This window comes from Rhinopithecus bieti, unplaced genomic scaffold (genome assembly GCF_001698545.2).
Source record: "Rhinopithecus bieti isolate Rb0 unplaced genomic scaffold, ASM169854v2 scaffold_1014, whole genome shotgun sequence".
NCBI lineage: Eukaryota > Metazoa > Chordata > Mammalia > Primates > Cercopithecidae > Rhinopithecus > Rhinopithecus bieti.
In genome coordinates this window covers 2,013,838-2,032,645 of record NW_016803499.1, presented here as the reverse complement: position 1 = coordinate 2,032,645, position 18,808 = coordinate 2,013,838, and the positions used below count along the sequence as shown (strand labels likewise).

At 41.8% G+C, this 18,808-nt stretch overlaps 1 protein-coding gene across 16 annotated transcripts in view; it reads right to left on the bottom strand.

Annotated features, from left to right (window-relative positions):
- Positions 1-18,808, bottom strand: part of PPP6R3 (protein phosphatase 6 regulatory subunit 3) — a 160,045-nt gene that overhangs the window by 106,912 nt on the left and 34,325 nt on the right. Inside the window, exon 2 of one of the 16 annotated variants that reach the window (XM_017886667.1) lies at positions 10,502-10,628. The exons of 13 other annotated variants lie outside the window; for them this stretch is intronic. The gene's annotated coding sequence lies outside the window, so the exon portion shown is untranslated. Of the gene's footprint in view, positions 1-368; positions 503-10,501; positions 10,629-18,808 lie in introns of all 16 variants that reach the window. 2 more of the 16 variants (XM_017886682.1, XM_017886672.1) reach the window with 2 other exon arrangements.

The following is an 18,808-nucleotide window of genomic DNA, read 5'->3' as shown; positions in this document are numbered from 1 at the left end:
GTGTTTTTGAATGTCGGTTTGTAAGCTCTTCTGAGCTGGTATGACTTTTCTTTCTCTTCTCTATGCTCTTCTCATTGTTTCAGGATTGCCCGCCCCCCACCCACCGCCTCAACCCGCCAGCTCCTGGTTCTTTGTCCCAGCCATCTCCTGTGGTACTGCGCTGTGTCTGCCTTGTGGAGACCCTGAGGAGGTTATGGATGGAGTTACCAAGCCCCAGCAGGCTGGTCCAGTTCCTGGCCTCCACAAAGTATGTGTCCTTTTCCCTCGGGAGACCAGCTGCTCTGTACAAGCTGCAGCCCCCAGCAGAATTTGGCCTGTTTTCTGCTCGTTTCACAAGAGAGTGAGCCCCCCTGGCTCCAGCTGCCCACCTGCATGAAGTGTTCATGGCTGGGACCCCCGCAGCGCCTGGGCCCTGCGCCTGGTGCTGGGCCTGGGCTTCAGCTTCTCTCCAATTCCCACCTACTCCACATCTGGTCCTGGGAGATGTTCTTTCCTTTTGAGCCTGAAAGATCAAAAGCTCTAAAGTCTAAAATCCTGAAAATTACAATTCCAAAAGATCAAAATCCAAAAACTATAATTCTGGAAAAAATAATTTAAAAAGACTTTTCAAAGACATGTATTTACGTTTTTAAAGGGGGATTTCAGGCCAGGCATGATGGCTCACTCCTATAATCCCAGCACTTTGGGAGGCTGAGGCAGGTGGATGGCCTGAGGTCAGGAGTTCAATACCAGCCTGGCCAACACGGTGAAACCCCATCTCTACTACAAATACAAAAATTAGCCGGGCGTGGTGGCAGGCGCCTGTAATCCCAGCTACTCGGGAGCCTGGGGCAGGAGAATCACTTGAACCTGGTAGGCAGAAGTTGCAGTGAGCTGAGCTCACGCCACTGTACTCCAGTCTGGGCAACAGAGTGAGACTCCATCTCAAGAAATAAAAATTAAAGGGGATTTGAGAAACATAAAAAAATAAGAGAACACGTCATAGGTCACTTTACACAATAAAATAGACAATAATCAGGCCGGGCGTGGTGGCTCAAGCCTGTAATCCCAGCACTTTGGGAGGCCGAGACGGGCGGATCACGAGGTCAGGAGATCGAGACCATCCTGGCTAACACAATGAAACCCCATCTCTACTAAAAAAATACAAAAAACTAGCCGGGCATGGTGGCGGGCGCCTGTAGTCCCAGCTACTCGGGAGGCTGAGGCAGGAGAATGGCGTAAACCCGGGAGGCGGAGCTTGCAGTGAGCTGAGATCACACTACTGTCTGTACTCTAGCCTGGGCGAAAGAAGGAGACTCCGTCTCAAAAAAAAAAAAAGGCAATAATCACATGCATATTTTTGCAAGGATACAAGGTATAATTCAGGTCTAATAATGACAGTCACATGGGTAGACTAACAGTTATGAGCAGACAAACCACATTCATAAAGAAATAGGTAAAAAAAAAAACAAAAACGAAATGCATAAATGCATATAACAGCCAGCATGGTGGCTCAGGCTTGAAATCCCAGAGCTTTGGGAGGTTCTGACAGGTGGAATGCTTAACGCCAGTTCAAGACCAGCCTGGGCAACATAGTGAGATCCCACTCCTACAAAAAAATTTTTTTTTAATTAGCTGGACTTTGGAGTACGCATCTGTAGTCCTAGCCACTCAGGAGGCTAAGGCAGGAGAGTCGCTTAAAGCCCAGGAATTTGAAGTTACAGAGAGCTATGATCATGCCACTGCACTCCAGCCTGGGTGACAAAGCAAGACCTTGTCTCACTCATTCATTCATACATACATTAAAATGCATATAACTACGGTTGGTAATTGTATGCACTGAGCTTTATAACTGCAGTCATCTAAAATACCGTGATGGACAACCTATGTCTTTTGATGAGATCTACCAAAAACCACGATGGATCAACATCACATATGCGGTTGCTCAGAGAGCCGAGATCTTGAATTTTGTCTTTCACAAATGCAGATACACAAAAAGGACATCTCTTCATTTACTGAGGAAGTTTCAACAGTTTTACACATATGTACAATGCTTACACACAGAGTCAACACGGAGTCAAATGTGCAAAAAATGCATAAAACCAAAAGAATATATACCACTTACACCCCTAGTATTGAATATGATGTGAAGACTAAAAACATAGCATAGCAAACTGGCGCTACGTGTGAATGGGCAGAAGTCTTATAGGACTGAATAATTTGGCAGAAGAGATTTCTTGTAGTTTGTCTGTTTTCAGATCTACGTCTATGATCTTCAAAACACTCCTTACACTTGTATTTGAAGAGTGGTTGTGGTCTTCAAACTCTGTAAGTACATGTTGTCTGTTTCAAAGTCTGTTGTGTCCAGCTGTTGCAATTAAGCAACTTTCTGCTTTCATAGCCCCAGTAATAATTAACTTCAACATTTTCATCTTTCACCATTAAGTAGCCTCATACACTTCTCACAGCCTTTTTGTAAGGGAACAATTTCACAGATCTGTTCCACTGTGTTTTAAGAAACACAGTAAGAAGGAATATTTGACTTCCCCAGTACCAGATTTGTATTAAGCTTCTTCAGCAAGACAGAACGGATAAGATATGTATACAGATATATGAGAGGGGATTTATGTGGGGAATGGGCTCACGTGATTATGGTGCTGTGAAGTCCCATGACAGGCAAGCTGAAGACCCCGGGATGCCGGTGACAAGGCTCAATCCAAATAGCCTGAGAACCAGGGACGCCAGTGATCTCTAGCTCTGAGTCCACAAAAGCCTCAGGACCCAAAGTGACTGCTGGTGTACATCCTGGAGTCCAAAGGCTGGCAACCCTGGATTTCTCAGGTCCAAGGCAGCAGAAGAGTGTGTCTGCGCCCTGGTTGATTGGATGGTGCCCGCCAACACTGAGGGCAGATCTTCCCCACAGCCCACTCAGACTCATGCATTAGTGAGTGAGGTATTATCAATTATAAAATAGGGATAATGACTAATAACAGGAATGGAAAAGCACTTGTACGATGCCAGCACAAAAGGTTTGTAAGGGCAGACATTCATACCTGACGTTTTGTGATTGAGCAAGTGTATTTAGATGCTGTTTTGAGAATCTTTCCATCTCCTCTGGAAATACTCTCACAGACACATCCAAAACCTAATGTTTCACCAGGCTTCTAGGTATTCCTTAGTTAAGGTGTCATCTAAAACTGAGTCCACAAGTCCACCTATTGTCAACCTGGCACCACACTCATCTCCTTAAACCATACTTAATTTACAAATAAAGACAATAACGAGGTAATAGTTCCGTCTAACGTGATGCAACTATCCTATGCACAACAAAAAACATACTAATCCCTTCCCCAGTAATTGGCTTTCAGGGTTGCAACACTCATGATTTTAATCTTTTGTGATTTTCAGAATTTTAGAGATTATGATCTTTAAGGATTTTGATCTTCAGGGATTCTGATCTTCAGGTATTCCAACATTTGGGATTATGGTGCTCCAGATTGTGTCATCTGGTATGATGACTGGCACCACATGTGAGAAGAGATGGTGTCCATAAACCAGAAAGAGGCCACTCACTAGAAACCAAATTAGCAAGAAGTTTGATTTTGAACTTCTAGCTTACAGAACGTGAGAAAATAAATTTCTGTTGTTTAAGCCACCCAGCCTATGATATTTTGTTATGGCAATCCTGAGCAGACTAAAATAGAAGGAAAAATTTTCCCAACCCAAAAGCATATACCCAGTTAAACTATATCAATCACGAGTACACACACAGAAAGACACACAATCTCAAAAGATCTACCTCCTATACACCTTTCTCACTGAAAACTACCGGCAACTGTGCTCCACTAAACCAGTGAGAGCAACAAGGTAACACAGAACACAGGAACAGGAGACCCAGTGGGGAGGAAAGAGTCAAAAAGAACCCCAAAGGTCGCAGAATGGGAGGGCCAGCAGTCCAAACTAGAAAGATTCCTTCAAAAGGATAAAGCTGAGGGAAGATCTGAACATGTAACTGGCTAAAAGTCTGAGGCTAAATTAGTGATAAGTACACTTAAACACACACACACACGCGTGCACACACACACATGGCTGGGCACAGTGGCTCATGCCTGTAATCCCAGCACTTTAGGAGGCCGAGGCAGGTGGATCACCTGAAGTCAAGAGTTCAAGACCAGCCTGGCAAACACGGCAAAACCCCATCTCTACTAAAAATACAAAAAGTAGCCAGGTATGGTGGCACACACCTATAATCCCAGCTACTCAGGAAGCTGAGGCAGGGGAACCACTTGAACCCGGGAAGCAGAGGTTGCCAGGAGCTAAGACTGCCGACACTGCACTCCAGCCTGGGCATCAGAGTGAGACTCCAACTCAAAACACACACACACACACACACACACACACACACACACACACACACACAGTAACACAGTAACACATTTCCAGAGGAAACCAAAAGTTGTTTAGGAAAGGAAAGTATTTGTAATTTACCACTTAACAGCTATAAATAGTATACATGGGCCAGGTGCGGTGGCTCATACCTGTAATCCCAGCCCTTTGGGAGGCCAAGGCAGGCAGATCACAAAGTCAGGAATTTGAGACCAGACTGCCCAACATGGTGAAACCCCATCTCTACTAAAAACACAAAAATTAGCCAGACGTGGTGGCGCACACCTTAATCCCAGCTACTCAGGAGGCTGAGGCAGGAGAATTGCTTGAACCCGGGAGGCAGAGGTTGCTGTGAGCTGAGATCGCACCATGACACTTCAGCCTGGGCGACAGAGCGAGGCTCCGCCTCAAAAAAAAAAAAAAAAAGTATACATGGTCGTAATGTAGTACACATGGTTGTAATGAAAAAACTAAATAGTGATTTAACCAAAATGTTAACAAACCTCTACTGGGTGGATAGGGAAGACAGAAAATGGGGATGAAGGTGCAGTAAAGGAAAGAAGAGAGAGCCAATTCTTATTTTCTATGTCAGAAAATTAATAGATACTGCTTAGAACTAAAAAAATCATCAAGTATACACACAAGTATGAAGTCTTCAAATATAATCTTCAGACATATGGAAGTAAATATGTATTTTTAACTGGTTAAAACAGCCCAAAGTATTACACTATCTTCAGGAAAGGGAAAAAAAGAGAGTGGGATACTTAAGGACTCCTGTTTGTCTTACCCAATCTCCTAGAATAGTTGACTCCAAAATATGGACATATAAAACTTTAGCTTAAAGAAAACTTAGAAGTTTTTAAGAAAAAATGCTGGGGCTCATGCCTATAATCACAACACTTTGAGAGACCAAGGCAGGAGGATCACCTGAGCCCAGGAGTTCGAGACCAGCCTGGGTAACACTGCAAACCCCATTCTCTACAAAACTTTTAAAAATCAGCCAAGCATGGTAGCGCACGCCTGTGGTCCGAGCTACTCTAGAGGCTGAGGCAGAAAGATCATTTGAGCCCAGGAGGTCGAGGCTACAGTGAACTGTGTCGCGCCACAGCACTCCAGCCTGGGCTACCTAACAAAATCCTGTCTCAAAAAAAAAAACAAAAACAAAAAAAAAAAGAAAGAAGAATGTTGGACTGGGAAGAAGTATTAAATGTTGAGAGGCCACAGAGCTGTAATATCAGGTCACACAGGTAATGAGAAGCTAAGACAAATCACTTAACCTGAGTATCCATTTCTTCATCTATAAAATAAAATAGGCCAGGTGTAGTAGTGGCTCATGCCTGTAATCCCAGCACTTTGGGAGGCCAAGGTGGGTCAATCACTTGAGCTCAGGAGTTAGAGGACACCCTGAGCAACATGGTGAGACCCCACCTCTACAAAACTTACCGGAAAAAAAAAAATGGCTGGGCACAGTGGCTCACTTAAGGTCAATAGTTTGAGACCAGCCTGGCCAAGAAGGTGAAACCCCGTCTCTACTTTAAAAAAAAAAAAAAAATTAGCCGGGTGTGGTGGCGGGTGCCTGTAGTCCCAGCTACTCGGGAGGCAGAGGCAGGAGAATGGCTTGAACCCAGGCGGCAGGGGTTGCAGTGGGCTGAGATTGTGCCATTACACTCCAAACTGGGCACTGGGCAACAAGAGCAAAACTCCATCTCAAAAAAAAAAAAAAAAAAATTAGCCAGATGCAGTGGCTTATGTCTAGTCCCAGCTACTCAGGGAGCAGAGGTTTCAATGAGCCAAGATTGCCCCATAGCACTCCAGTCTGGGTGACGGGAGTGAAGCCCTGTCTCAAAAATAAAATAAGAGAGTTGGAATAAATTAACTCTAAATTTTCTTGTTGCTTCAACAATATATGACTCTAATATAAAAATAAAGCTTTAAACATGGTACCAGTGGCTACAGAAAAAATTAAGCAGGACTTGGTTAAAAAAAAAAAAAAAAACAGAGAAGTAAAATAAAAAACTAAAATCTGCTTTAAGCCCTGTGGGACTGAGAAGGTATTGATGGTGAAGGAGAAGTCAGACAAGCACGGTTGAAAAAAATCAAGATCCAAGGTTTCCTATCCTCACAGGGAAAGAATTTAACTGACAGTATCCAGACATACTATGGCACAAGACCACTAAAAAAAGCTAAGCCACAAAGAGATGCTTTGAAAGTTAAACATAAACAGATGAGGGTGGAATCCATGAGGATGATGAAAGGTTCTCCCTAAAGAACACTAAAGCTGAAAAGGGGGGAATTATCCAAGTATTTAATTTCTATTTACATCATAATTAAAGGACGGAGTGAGAAAGGGACATGTTTAGAGTAAGGCTATTCCGAAACACTGGGCTCTGCTGCACAGCATCATGGAAGCTCACGAGGAAGACTATGGTTTTAATCATCAATAATATCAGATGTGGTTCAGCAGTTGATAGCATTAGACTATTCTCTTAGAGGAATGAATCCAAAGCCCCTTCTCTCCAAAAAAGAAATCAAGACAGGAAAAGAAAATATATACTTTTATTTTTAGCCAATCATTCCTTCAACAGACTGCATTTTTCTCAACAGTCCCACAACCTAACCCTGTCACACAACCTAACCCTGTCACAAGATTTCTCTTCTTTTCAGTACTGCTGACTCTGACGAACACCAATAAAGAGAACGCAAGTGCAACATAATGATAAAAATAACGTTTTAGAATGAGGACTGCTTTGGACTAAAACACCAAAACCACAAATTCTCAACTAAACAGCATCTAAGTGAACTTCCTTAATTAATCACAAAATTTGAGAACAGCAGGAATGAAAACCATCCTTACAAACCTTTTGTGTTGGCATTGTACAAGTGCTTTTCCATCCTATTATTATCATCCTCCCTGTTTTACAGTTGAGGAAAATAAAGGATTTACCCCAAATCACTCTTATATGGACACTAAATTTATTTAAAAACAAAAAGCCGGCCAGACACGGTGGCTCACGTCTGTAATCCCAGCACTGTGGGAGGCTGAGGTGGGGGGATCACGAGGTCAGGAGTTCGAGACCAGCCTGGCCAACGTGGTGAAACCCTATCTCTACTGAAAATACAAAAATTAGCTGGGCGTGGTGGCAGGCGCCTATAATCCCAACTACTTGGGAGGCTGAGGCAAGAGAACTCCTTGAACCTGGGAGGCGGAGGTTGCAGTAAGCCAAGATAGCGCCATTGCACTCCAGCCTGGACAACAAGAGCAAGACTCCATCTCAAAAAAACAAACAAAAAAAAGTCAAAAAAACTCACTTTGGGTGGGCCGGAGGGGAGAGCAGCAGTAATCTGCTCCCTATCCTCTCATATAAATTCTTTTTTTTTTTTTTTTTTTACACATGAGGTCTTGCTATGTTGCCCAGGCTGGTCTCAAACACTTAGGCTCAAGCAATCCTCCCACCTCAGCCTCCCAAAGTGATAGGATTACAGGTGTGAGCCACCTCACTCAGCCTCATATAAATTTCTAATATAAATACCATGATATTCCTGATGTAAACTCACAAGAGGAAACAACAGCTATTGCATAACATGCAAGAAAGCATTTCCTCCTGAGAGCATGTATCATACACAACTAAAGATGCACTCTCCATTAGACACACAGGTGGTATCACAAAGCTTGGACACACAAAAGCAAAGAACTCTACTTTTTAACCGGCATCAGGAAGTCCCAGGACAGGCCACCTCAGAATGCCCTCCTAATGCAGATCTCAACAATCCCATTGCTGCAAGTACTCTCACACATTTTCTAAAACACCCAAGTTTGAAGAGATGGAAGGTAATGAGATGGGAAGATAATTCATCTCTATGAGGATTTGTTCACCATTTTTACCTTCAATGCATAGCATACTGTAAATTTAAAATCATCCACAAAATTTTGAATACAAAAACCATCAAAAATAACTGCACAAATGCCCATAATCAGGAAACAACCAACTTACGTGACTATTGATAAATAACCTAATTCCTACGTCTTCAGAGGCATCTTCCAACAAAAATCTATATATAGGCAACTCGATCAGTCAATTTCAGAAAGACCAACCATTTTAATGCAGGCCGAGGTAGGAGTACCAAGGCTTCTAAGCCAATAATCAATAATCACCATACCAAAAAAAGAAGAAAAAATGCAAAAAGACTACAGTGTAAAGTACAAAACACCCAACGTAAATCCATACTATCACCTTCTAAAAGCAAAATCATGTATGTAAAGTACTTGAAGTAAACATCTTGGCACCTAATTGGATTACATTATTGTCTGGCTATGCACCCTAATGGACACTCAAATCACTGCAGGTATACATGAAGCCAACACAATCTAAGCTGCTATTAAAATAGAACCAAGTCATAAATTAGTACATCGACATCTGAAGTAAGGCCCAAAGAACTCTCTCTGCCTATTGTAACAACAGTGGGCAAGGACGCACAGCAAAGGTACAAATGACTACATGATCCCAATCACCAAGCTATATTTAGTGGACTCAGCCAAGGTACACAATCAACCTTAATTTGATGTAAAAGCTGAAACTTCCATAATCCATAGTACAAAGGTAAAAAAGACTAAAACTTCTTATATGGAATCTTGGCAATCAAGTGGTTACTACCTGAGATAAGTGTATAAAGATTGCTGGAAGGTGAGAGGAATGGAGAAGATGATGGTCAGGGGAGACAAAGCCTTAATTAGGAGGAAAAAGGGGTTTTTTCTTTGAGATATAGTGCATAGCATGGTGAATGTAGTAAATACTCATCCCACTGCGCATTTCAAAATCACAAAGAGAATTTCCAATTTTCTCCCCACAAAAAAGTATTTGTGGTGATGAATATTAATTAACTTGATTTAATTATTCTACATTGTATACAAGAATCATGACATCACTTTGTACCCTATAAATAATAGCTATTATTTATCGATTTACAGTTAGGAATTTTTTTTTTTTTTTTTTTTTTTTAAGTATAAAGGGCTGGGAGTAGTGGTTCATGCCCACAATCCCAACACCTTACCTTGGGGGCTGAAGCAGGAGGATCACTTGAGGCCAGGAGTTAGAGACCAGCCTGTGCAAAAGAGCAAGACCCCATCTCTATCAAAAATATAAAAATTAGCCAGGTGTGGTGGTGCACACCTACAGTCCCAGCTATTCAGGAGGCAGAGGTAAGAAAATTGCTTGAGCCCAGGAGAACTCAAGCCTAAGGTTGGGATTTTTATTAGGTTGGTGCAAAAGTAACTGTGGTTTTTGCAATTAAAATTAATGGCAAAATCCACAATTACTTTTGCACCAATCTAATAAACTGGTAAAACAAGACACCTGCAACACCGGGGGAAAAAAAAGAATCTCATACAGGTTCTTATCAGTGTCCAAAAATAAAGAAAAAAAAGGATAAAACATGAATGAAGAAAAGGCTCAGGCCAGGACTAGTTGTAGCACTATCCCAAGCTCCAAGAGTTAAGTCTTTACTCCCAGTTTTAAACCTAAACCTTCTAATGTGTAGCTGGCAATTCTAGTCATATTCATATGCCTTGGTCTCCACCACTAACATTTCTAAAACAAGATTAACAAGAAAGGGAAACACTCTACAGCTGAGCAGTCCAATTCCACAGCCACACACAGTTACTAAGCACCTGAAACGTGGCTAGTAAAGGCAAAGGAGCTGGTTTTCTGTTGTTCCACCCCACTCCCCCGGGAGTTGAATTTTAAATTAATTTTAACTACTTATATTAGGTTGGTGAAAAGTAATCATGGTTTTACCATTACTTTTAATTGCAAAACTGCAATTACTTTTGCACCAACCTAATACAACGTTCTACTAGATAGCACTGCTCTGACTCACGTTAAAACTAAGCACACACATACCAAGATCCTCTCTCTAAATAAATAAATAAAAATAATTCAATTTAAAAAAATCTAAACACAGAATAAATGTTTATGGTCTGTAATCCTGGATGAATAAATTTCCATCTTCTAGGTCTTAACCTTCTCAACCAAAAAGTGTGAAGAGTTCAACTCGATTGTGTCCATGATTCTAAATGAACTAGTGCAGCATATAAATTAATATTCTCCATTCAAATAGTAATGTAATTAAAGCCACATACCCCTTAAAATTATGGGAGGTACCTCAAACTGATGACACAAGGGTATTATATGACCCCTCCATATGGCCGAGGAAGTTCTGTCACTATTTGAGCAAGTCACCACATCTCTCTGAGTTTGTTTTCTTATCTGCAAATGAGAGGTTTAGACTAAATGATTACTTAAGACACTTCAAATCCTAAAATTCTTCATTCCTTTAGATCTAAGAAGACATAGAAAAGAACAAATAAAATAAGTGAAACCAAGATACTCAAAGAAATAAAGAAAAAAATATATAAATACCAGTGTAAACTCTTAAGAAATTAAGTAAATGGAAGCCAGACCCCAGGGACAGAGGATATAAACTGTACAATGCCAGTGTGCTCTGCTAGGACGCTGATTTGGTCTACTGGCATGTGCCTAGTTTTCATTTTGCTTTAGTCCACATGTAAAAACACGTTGCTATCTCCAAAGAAGGCCAAACTGCAAAAAGTTCTATATAGCCACGTGCATGTAGCTGGGATGAGAACATACAGCTCACAAAGGTTTGGACTGTTCTTTCCCCCAACAAAAACTTGACCAAGAAAATCTTCCCACACTAGACAGCTGAAGTAGAATCCCCATTTGCTGCTTTCAGGGCTCTCAAATTGCATCAGGAGCTTGCTTACTTTGTCAGTGAGCCAAACCAAGTAAAACGGGATGCTCTCTTGACAAGAGGTACAATTACTTTTAGCTGCAATAAGGTAAACTGAAGTGTGCATTCATCCATAAAGATATTTAAGATACCCTTTCCTGTGGTGTATAGCTTATTACATATATGAAATAGGAAAGAATCCACTCAAAAGAATCCTAACAGGTATCTGGAGAAGGGAATATAGCCTACTGACTTAAGTGAAATGCAAAAAAGTAGAGGGTCAGGGCAGAAGGACAAGCTCTACACAGCTCTTTTCAAAGGCACCTTTCGGCCGGGCACGATGGCTCAAGCCTGTAATCCCAGCACTTTGGGAGGCCAAGACGGGTGGATCACGAGGTCAGGAGATCGAGACCATCCTGGCTAACACGGTGAAACCCCGTCTCTACTAAAAAAATACAAAAAACATAGCCGGGCATCGTGGCAGGCGCCTGTAGTCCCAGCTACTCGGGAGGCTGAGGCAGGAGAATGGCGTGAGCCCGGGAGGCGGAGCTTGCAGTGAGCCGAGATCTGGCCACTGCACTACAGCCCGGGTGACAGAGTGAGGCTCTGTCTCAAAAAAAAAAAAGGCACCTTTCTATATACGTTGTGTGGCCTATACCAGACCCACTTGTATGTTTCTCAATCTTGACAAATTTTAATGAAAAAAAAAGTAACTCTCAAAGAACCTGACTTATAGCATAGTAAAAAAAAAAAAAAAACAATTTATACTTTCTTCAGGAATATAATGCTTTACCTGGTATAGATGTTCCTTTGTTTTACTGCTGATTTAACCAGGCCACCACTGATAACCATTTAGTTTTCACTTTCTGCTATTACAAAAACATGCCAGCATTTCCAGAAGTGGATCTGCTGGATGAAAGAATGTGCGCTTCTAATTAGTACATGGCCAAGCGGCTCTCCACGGAAGTCAGGTATATCCATATTCCCCCAGTGATGTGTGAAAGCCTGTTTCCACACACCTGGTCAACAAAGCATTTGCTTTCCTCTTGAGTGAGGTTGAGCACTGTTCATATATTTAAGAACCATTTACACTTTACTTTTCTGCCAACTGTCTGTTTATATACTTTGTCTACTTTTCTACTGGGTTGGTCTTCTCAATGATTTGTAGGGGTTATTTAAAAGAAAAAGAGTCGTTTGTCTGATACCATTCCCTCTTCACCTCATTCCAATCTGCAATCTCTCTACCACTCAGTTCAAACTGCTCTTTCAAGTCACTGACAACCTCCAGATGGGGCTAAATCCAAATGAAACTCTTCTGTTCTCACTTACACCTCACTCTCAGCAGCATGCAAGGCAGTCCCCCAGAAGACTCTCCTCATTAGAACATTCTCCTCACGTGGCTTCTCTGATGTCACACACTCGTTTTCTCACTGGCCATTTCTCAGTCTCCCTAGTTGGAGGGGGGCTCCTCTCCTTCCTTCCTTCCTTCCTTCTGTCCCACTGATAACACAGAGGCTCCCACAGAGGTCAGGCTGCGGACCTAGCACACTTTCCTGAATGCACCACATTGCTCAAAGTAAATTCACATTTGTTTTATTTGTGCTGTTTCCCCAGCAACTAAAACAAAGCGCTGAGAGATTCAAGACAAGTTCTGTTGAATAAACGAAGCCATTTCCGTGGGTTTTTAAAATATTCCTCTCCAGGCCAGGCGCGGTGGCTCACACCTATAATCCCAGCACTTTGGGAGGCTGAAGCAGGCGGATCACAAGGTTATGAGTTTGAGACCAGCCTGTCCAATATGGTGAAACTTGTCTCTACTAAAAAATACAAAAATTAGCTAGGCGTGGTGGCGTGTGCCTGTAGTCCCAGGTAGTCGGGAGGCTGAGGCAGGAGAATCATTTGAACCTGGGAGGCGGAGGTTGCAGTGAGCCAAGACCACATCACTGCACTCCAGCCTGGGCGACAGAGTGAGACTCCGTCTCAAAAAAAAAAAAAAAAATTCCTCCCCATAAACACAACTAAGGTCCAAATTTATAAAACCAAAACCATCACGGCATTTCAAACACAGGTAACCCGATGACTAGCAGACATTTCCCTTCGGATATCTCACAAGCACATGGTATTTAATCTCCAAAATGGAGCTTTTGCTCTCCATCACGCACTGCCCACCCAACCCAACCTCCTCTTCACCATGCTCTCCCCATCTCAGTAAAAGGCACACCCCAGTTGTGAAAGGCAGCCTGGAAAATAGCCTCTTTTCCCTTTCAATCCAATTCACCAAAACATTGTCAGTTCCGCCTTACACTTTCCCTTCTCTGCATTTTTTGCCATGGCCTGGAATAAGGTAAACTGGAGTGTGCATTCATCCATAAAGATACCCTTTGGACACAGCTTCCTAATTCATCTCCCAGTCTCCTCTGGCCACTCCAACCCATTGTTTACTTGGGTTCTTGGTCAGCGCCTCCTGCAACTCCCATGTGAGCATGAACAATAATAGTAATTCTGATATATAATGTCTACTATGGTAGCCATATAAGGCTTCTGAGCACTTGAAATGTGACTAGTTTCATCTACGAGGTACTAAGAGTATAAAATATGCAATGGAATCAAAGATTCAGTACAAAAAAAAGTGAAAATATCTCATTTTCCTACTGATCATATGTTGAAATAATATTTTGGATATATTGGGTTGTATAAAACATTAAAATTAGTTTTACGTGTTTTTTACTTTCTTCATGTGGCTACTAGAAAATGTAAGATTACATACATAGCCTGTATTGTCTTTCGTAGAAACACTGTCCTGAGCATTTCATGAGGGTACCAGCCCCATGTCCACCATCTTTAACCATGTACACAGTAAGTACTCACTTAATAGTGTCAACAGGTTTTTTCAAACTGTGACTTTAAGCAAAACGACATATGGCAGGTTCTTGGATAATGCCATCCCATTATAACAATGATGAGGTAGATAAAACTGTTTTAGTTCTATGTCATTTTGCTTAAGTTTGCAGTTTTCAAGAACCTGTTAATGGTGTTAAGTGAGGACTTACTGTATGACCAAAGCACAAAAAGCGCTAGGATTGGCCCAGGGCAGGAACCCAAGGTATCTGCTGAATTAATTAGTGGCCAAAAAATTGGTATTATTTACATACATTCACTTATAAACAAAACATGAAAAATTTAATTATTACTTGAAGTTGAATGATACTTTAAAAATACAGTTGGAATTAAGAAAACAACTCTTTCAGTTTAAACTTTGGATACACATGCATTTTAAGAAATAATTTGAAGGCCGGGCACAGTGGCTCACGCCTGTAATCCCAGCACTTTGGTAGGCCAAGGCGAGCAGATCACTTGAGGCCCGGAGTTTGAGACCAGCCTGGCCAAGATGGTGAAACCCCATCTCTACTAAAAATACAAAAATTAGCCTGGCGTGGTGGCACGTGCCTGTAGTCCCAGCTACTTGGGAGGGTGAGGCAGGAGAATCGCTTGAACCCAGGTGGTGGAGGTTGCAGTGAGCTGAGATGCTGCCACTGCACTCCAGCTTGGGCAACAGAGTGAGACTTTGTCTCAAAAAAAAAAAAAAAGGTTTAAAGTGAGAGTCCAACAAAGTTTATTCTCCAAGAGAAACTTCCTAAAGATCCAACTACCAGTGCACAGAAAACAGAGGCTACACAACACTGTGGGGAATACCACAAAACAAGGAGCCCAGTCCTCCCACAAATGGATAGCATGGTGGGAGAAGAGCAAAAAATGAGGAACCCATAGACTGAAAAAAAAAAAAAAACAGTGGCTCTTATTTAGATCCTGATTTGCCACTGCCAAAATTAGAAAACCACACAAAAAAGTTATATGAAACAACTGGAACTTTCAAGTCTAAGTACTGAATGATGTCAAGCAATTGTGTGTTCATTTTATTTTTAAGATGTGAGGCTTTGTGGTTGTTACGGTTAAGAGTCCTTATTCTCTGAGGACATATACAGACATATTTATAGAAGAAGCAATAATTATTTGAATATCTTCAAAACATAATGGACTATAAAGGAAAAAAAAATTTAATAGAACTTCTTCACCTCAAAAGACATGATGAGGACCCACAGAATAGATAAAGATATTCACAATACATACATCTGACAAGAGATGCCTGTCCAAAATACAAAAATCCTACCAAGTGATGTTTTAAAATACATCTCAGCTGGGCACAGTGGCTCTTGCCTATAATCCCCAGCACTTTCGAGGGCCAACGTGGGAGGAATGCCCAAACCCAGGAGTTTGAGACCAGCCTGGGAAACATGGCAAAACCCCAACTACAAAAAATACGAAACTTAGCCAGATGTGGTGGTGACGCACCTGTGGGCCCAGCGACTCAGGAGGCTGAGGTGGAAGGATCCCTTGAGCCAGGAAGGTCAAGGCTGCAGTGAGCTGTGATCGCGCCACTGCACTCCAGCCTAGGTGACCGAGTGAGACTCTGTCACTTTTTAAAAAGTGCACAATGTGCCTCTCTTCTAACAAACAGAACATGGGAAAGCTAGACGCTACGTGACTTCCAAGACTAGGTCACAAAAATGACAGCTTCCACACTTGGGGCCCTTTCTCTCGAATCACTCTCTCAGTGAGAAGTTATCACCATGTCCTGAGAACAGGACACTCAGACATCCCTGGCAAAAGCTGATGTGAAAAAGACCTGAGGTCTCCCACCAACAGCCAGAACCAGAACCTACTTGCCAGGCACGTGAATGAGGCACCTTAGAACAGATCCTCCAGCGGATCTGTGAAAGCTTCAGAGAGCTAATCACACCCAAGCCAGAAGCAGACAACCATGCCCCTCCCAAGTTTCTGACTCCCAGAAACTGCAAGATAATGTTGATTGCTGTTTTAATCCACTATGCTTGGGGATAATTTATTATGCAGCAAAAAAACAAAAAGGTAATACAAACAGAAAAAAGATAATATTTTAAGAAAGGCTTAAACACGTTTCATAAAAAAGGATATCCAAATGACCAATAAACGTATGAAAAGGCAGTTGACCTCACTATTGTAAATTAAAATTACCATAAGACATCACTACACAGCTACCAGCATGGCTAAAATGAAAAGGATGAAAAATATGAAACACTGGAGAGGATCCAGAGTAAGTGGAACTTTCACACATTGCTGATGGAAGCCTAATTTGGTACAACAGCCTTAGCAGATGCCACCACTATACATACACCTCTATGTCCTAACAGTTTCACCCTTAGGTATACTGAACAACAGATATGCATACGTATGTTGTTGACCAAAAGACAAAAACTGAATGTTCAGAGCAGCACTATTTGTAACAGCCCAAAGCTACCATCTATCCAATGTCCATCAACAACAGAACAATTTCCTATGACAAAATTTTGTGAAGCAACAGTAACAAATAATCAGCAGTATGCAATGACTTCAGTAATCTTACAAACAACATCAAGAGAAAGATATAAGAGTACCTACTGTAAGACTCTATTTAATAGAAATAAAACTGGGCAAAGCTAATCAGTGCTATTAGCTGTTAGAACACCGGCTGCCCCTAGAGAGGGCGTAACTGGAAGTGGACATTGCCCAGGTGGATTTCAGCTTGTGAAAATCTGCTTATTATATGTACTTTTCTGTATTTCTATTGTAATTCAATAGAGTTTTTAAGTAGTAACAATATAGAAGAGAAGTGGGAAATGGGGAAGTTAAGTGGGACAAGACTGGCTGTAAGTGTATGGCTGCTGGAGCTGGATTAATTGATAGTTTCATTATACTGTTCAATTTCTGCATGTTCAAATTTACCCCTAATAAAACAAATTTTTAAATGTATTAACATAAAACTGACTGGAACTGTTGGTAAAATGGTAACTGGGGTAATTTTTCTGGCCACAGATAATAAAAAGGTGTTAAAATCTACACACCCCTTGGTTCAATTATTCTACTTCTATGAGTTTATGCTAAGGTGTTTATAACTGAACACAAAGTCATATATAATAATGTCCAAAGGGCTTATAATAGAAAGAAATGTCTAAATATAGAGGAAGATGACACTGTGGGGAAAACCACAGAACAAACAATCCAGGTCATCCACAAATACATGGTTCCTAAATATCCAACAATAAACAACAATGATCTCATCTGAACCAAGGTTCTTTTACCTATCCAATAAAGTATGGTCATTAAAAAACGAGACAATCAAAACTCAGAAAAAAACACAGGAGTTAATTTTTATGGCCATGGATTAAGCAAAACTTTCTTAGATATGACACCAAAAACATACGACAAAAGAAAATAAGATAATTGCACTTCAAATTAAAAGTTTTCATCCTTCAGTAATAACACCATCAAGAGGTGAAAAGAAAACCCAAAGAATGGAATACTGACAAATCATATACCTGATAAAGATTTATATACAAATACAAGGTTGGGCGCAGTGGCTCATGCCTGTAGTCCCAGCATTTTGGGAGGCCGAGGAAGGCACACCATTTGAGCCCAGGAGTTTGAGACCGGCATGGGCAACATGGTAAAACCCCGTTTCTATAAAAAGCACAAAAAAATCAGTCAGGCATGGTAGTATACACTTGTAGTCCCTCCTACAGTATACACTCAGGAGGCTGAGGTGGGAAGATCACCTGAACCCAGGAAGTGGAGGCTGCAGTGAGCAGTGATCACACCATTGCACTCCAGCCAGGTGACAGAGTGAAACCCTGTCTCAAAAGACAGGAATACAGAGGCCAGGTGCCGTGGCTCACGCCTGTAATCCCAGCACTTTGGGAGGCCAAGGCAGGTGGATCATGAGGTCAGGAGATCAAGACCATCCTGATTAACACAGTGAAACCCCGTCTCTACTAAAAATACAAAAAATTAGCTGGGCATGGAGGCAGGCACCGGTAATCCCAGCTACTTGGGAGGCTGAGGCAGGAAAACGGCGTGAATCTGGGAAGCGGAGTTTGCAGTGAGCCAAGACTGCATCACTGCACTCCAGCCTGGGCGACAGAGCAAGACTCTGTCTCAAAAGAAAAATAAAAAAAAGACAGGAATACAGAACAGATAAGAAACTCCTACAACTCAGTAATAAAGACAAACAACTCAATTTTAAAAAGGGCAAGTGAGGCCAGGCACAGTAGACTGCTGTAATTCCAACACTTTAGGAAGCCGAGGTGGGTGAACTGCTTGAGGCCAGGAGTTTGAGACCAGCCTGGCCAACATGGCAAAACCCAGACTCTACTAAAAATACAAAATTTAGCCAGATGCGGTGGCACACACCTGTAATCTCAGCTACGCAGGAGGCTGAGGCACAAGAATTGCTTGAACCCAGGTGGCGGAGGTTGCACTACTGCACTCCAGTCTGGGTGACAGAGTAAGAATGTCTCAAAAAAAAAAAAAAAAAAAGCAAATGAGGCAAGCGCAATGTCACATGTCTACATTCCCAGCCACTACAGAGGCTAAGGCAGGAGGATTGCCTGAATCCAGGAGTCCCTGTCCAGCCTGGACAATACAGAGAGATCTAATCTCAAAAAGGAAGGGGAAATGGGAAGGGATGGGAAAGGCTGGACACAGTGGCTCACACCTGTAATCCCAGCACTTTGGGAAGCCAAGGTGAGAGGAGAGGATCGCTTGAGCCCAGGAGCTCAAGACCAGCCTGGACAACGTAGTGAAACCTTGTCTTAACAACAAGAACAAAAAAACAAAAAACAAA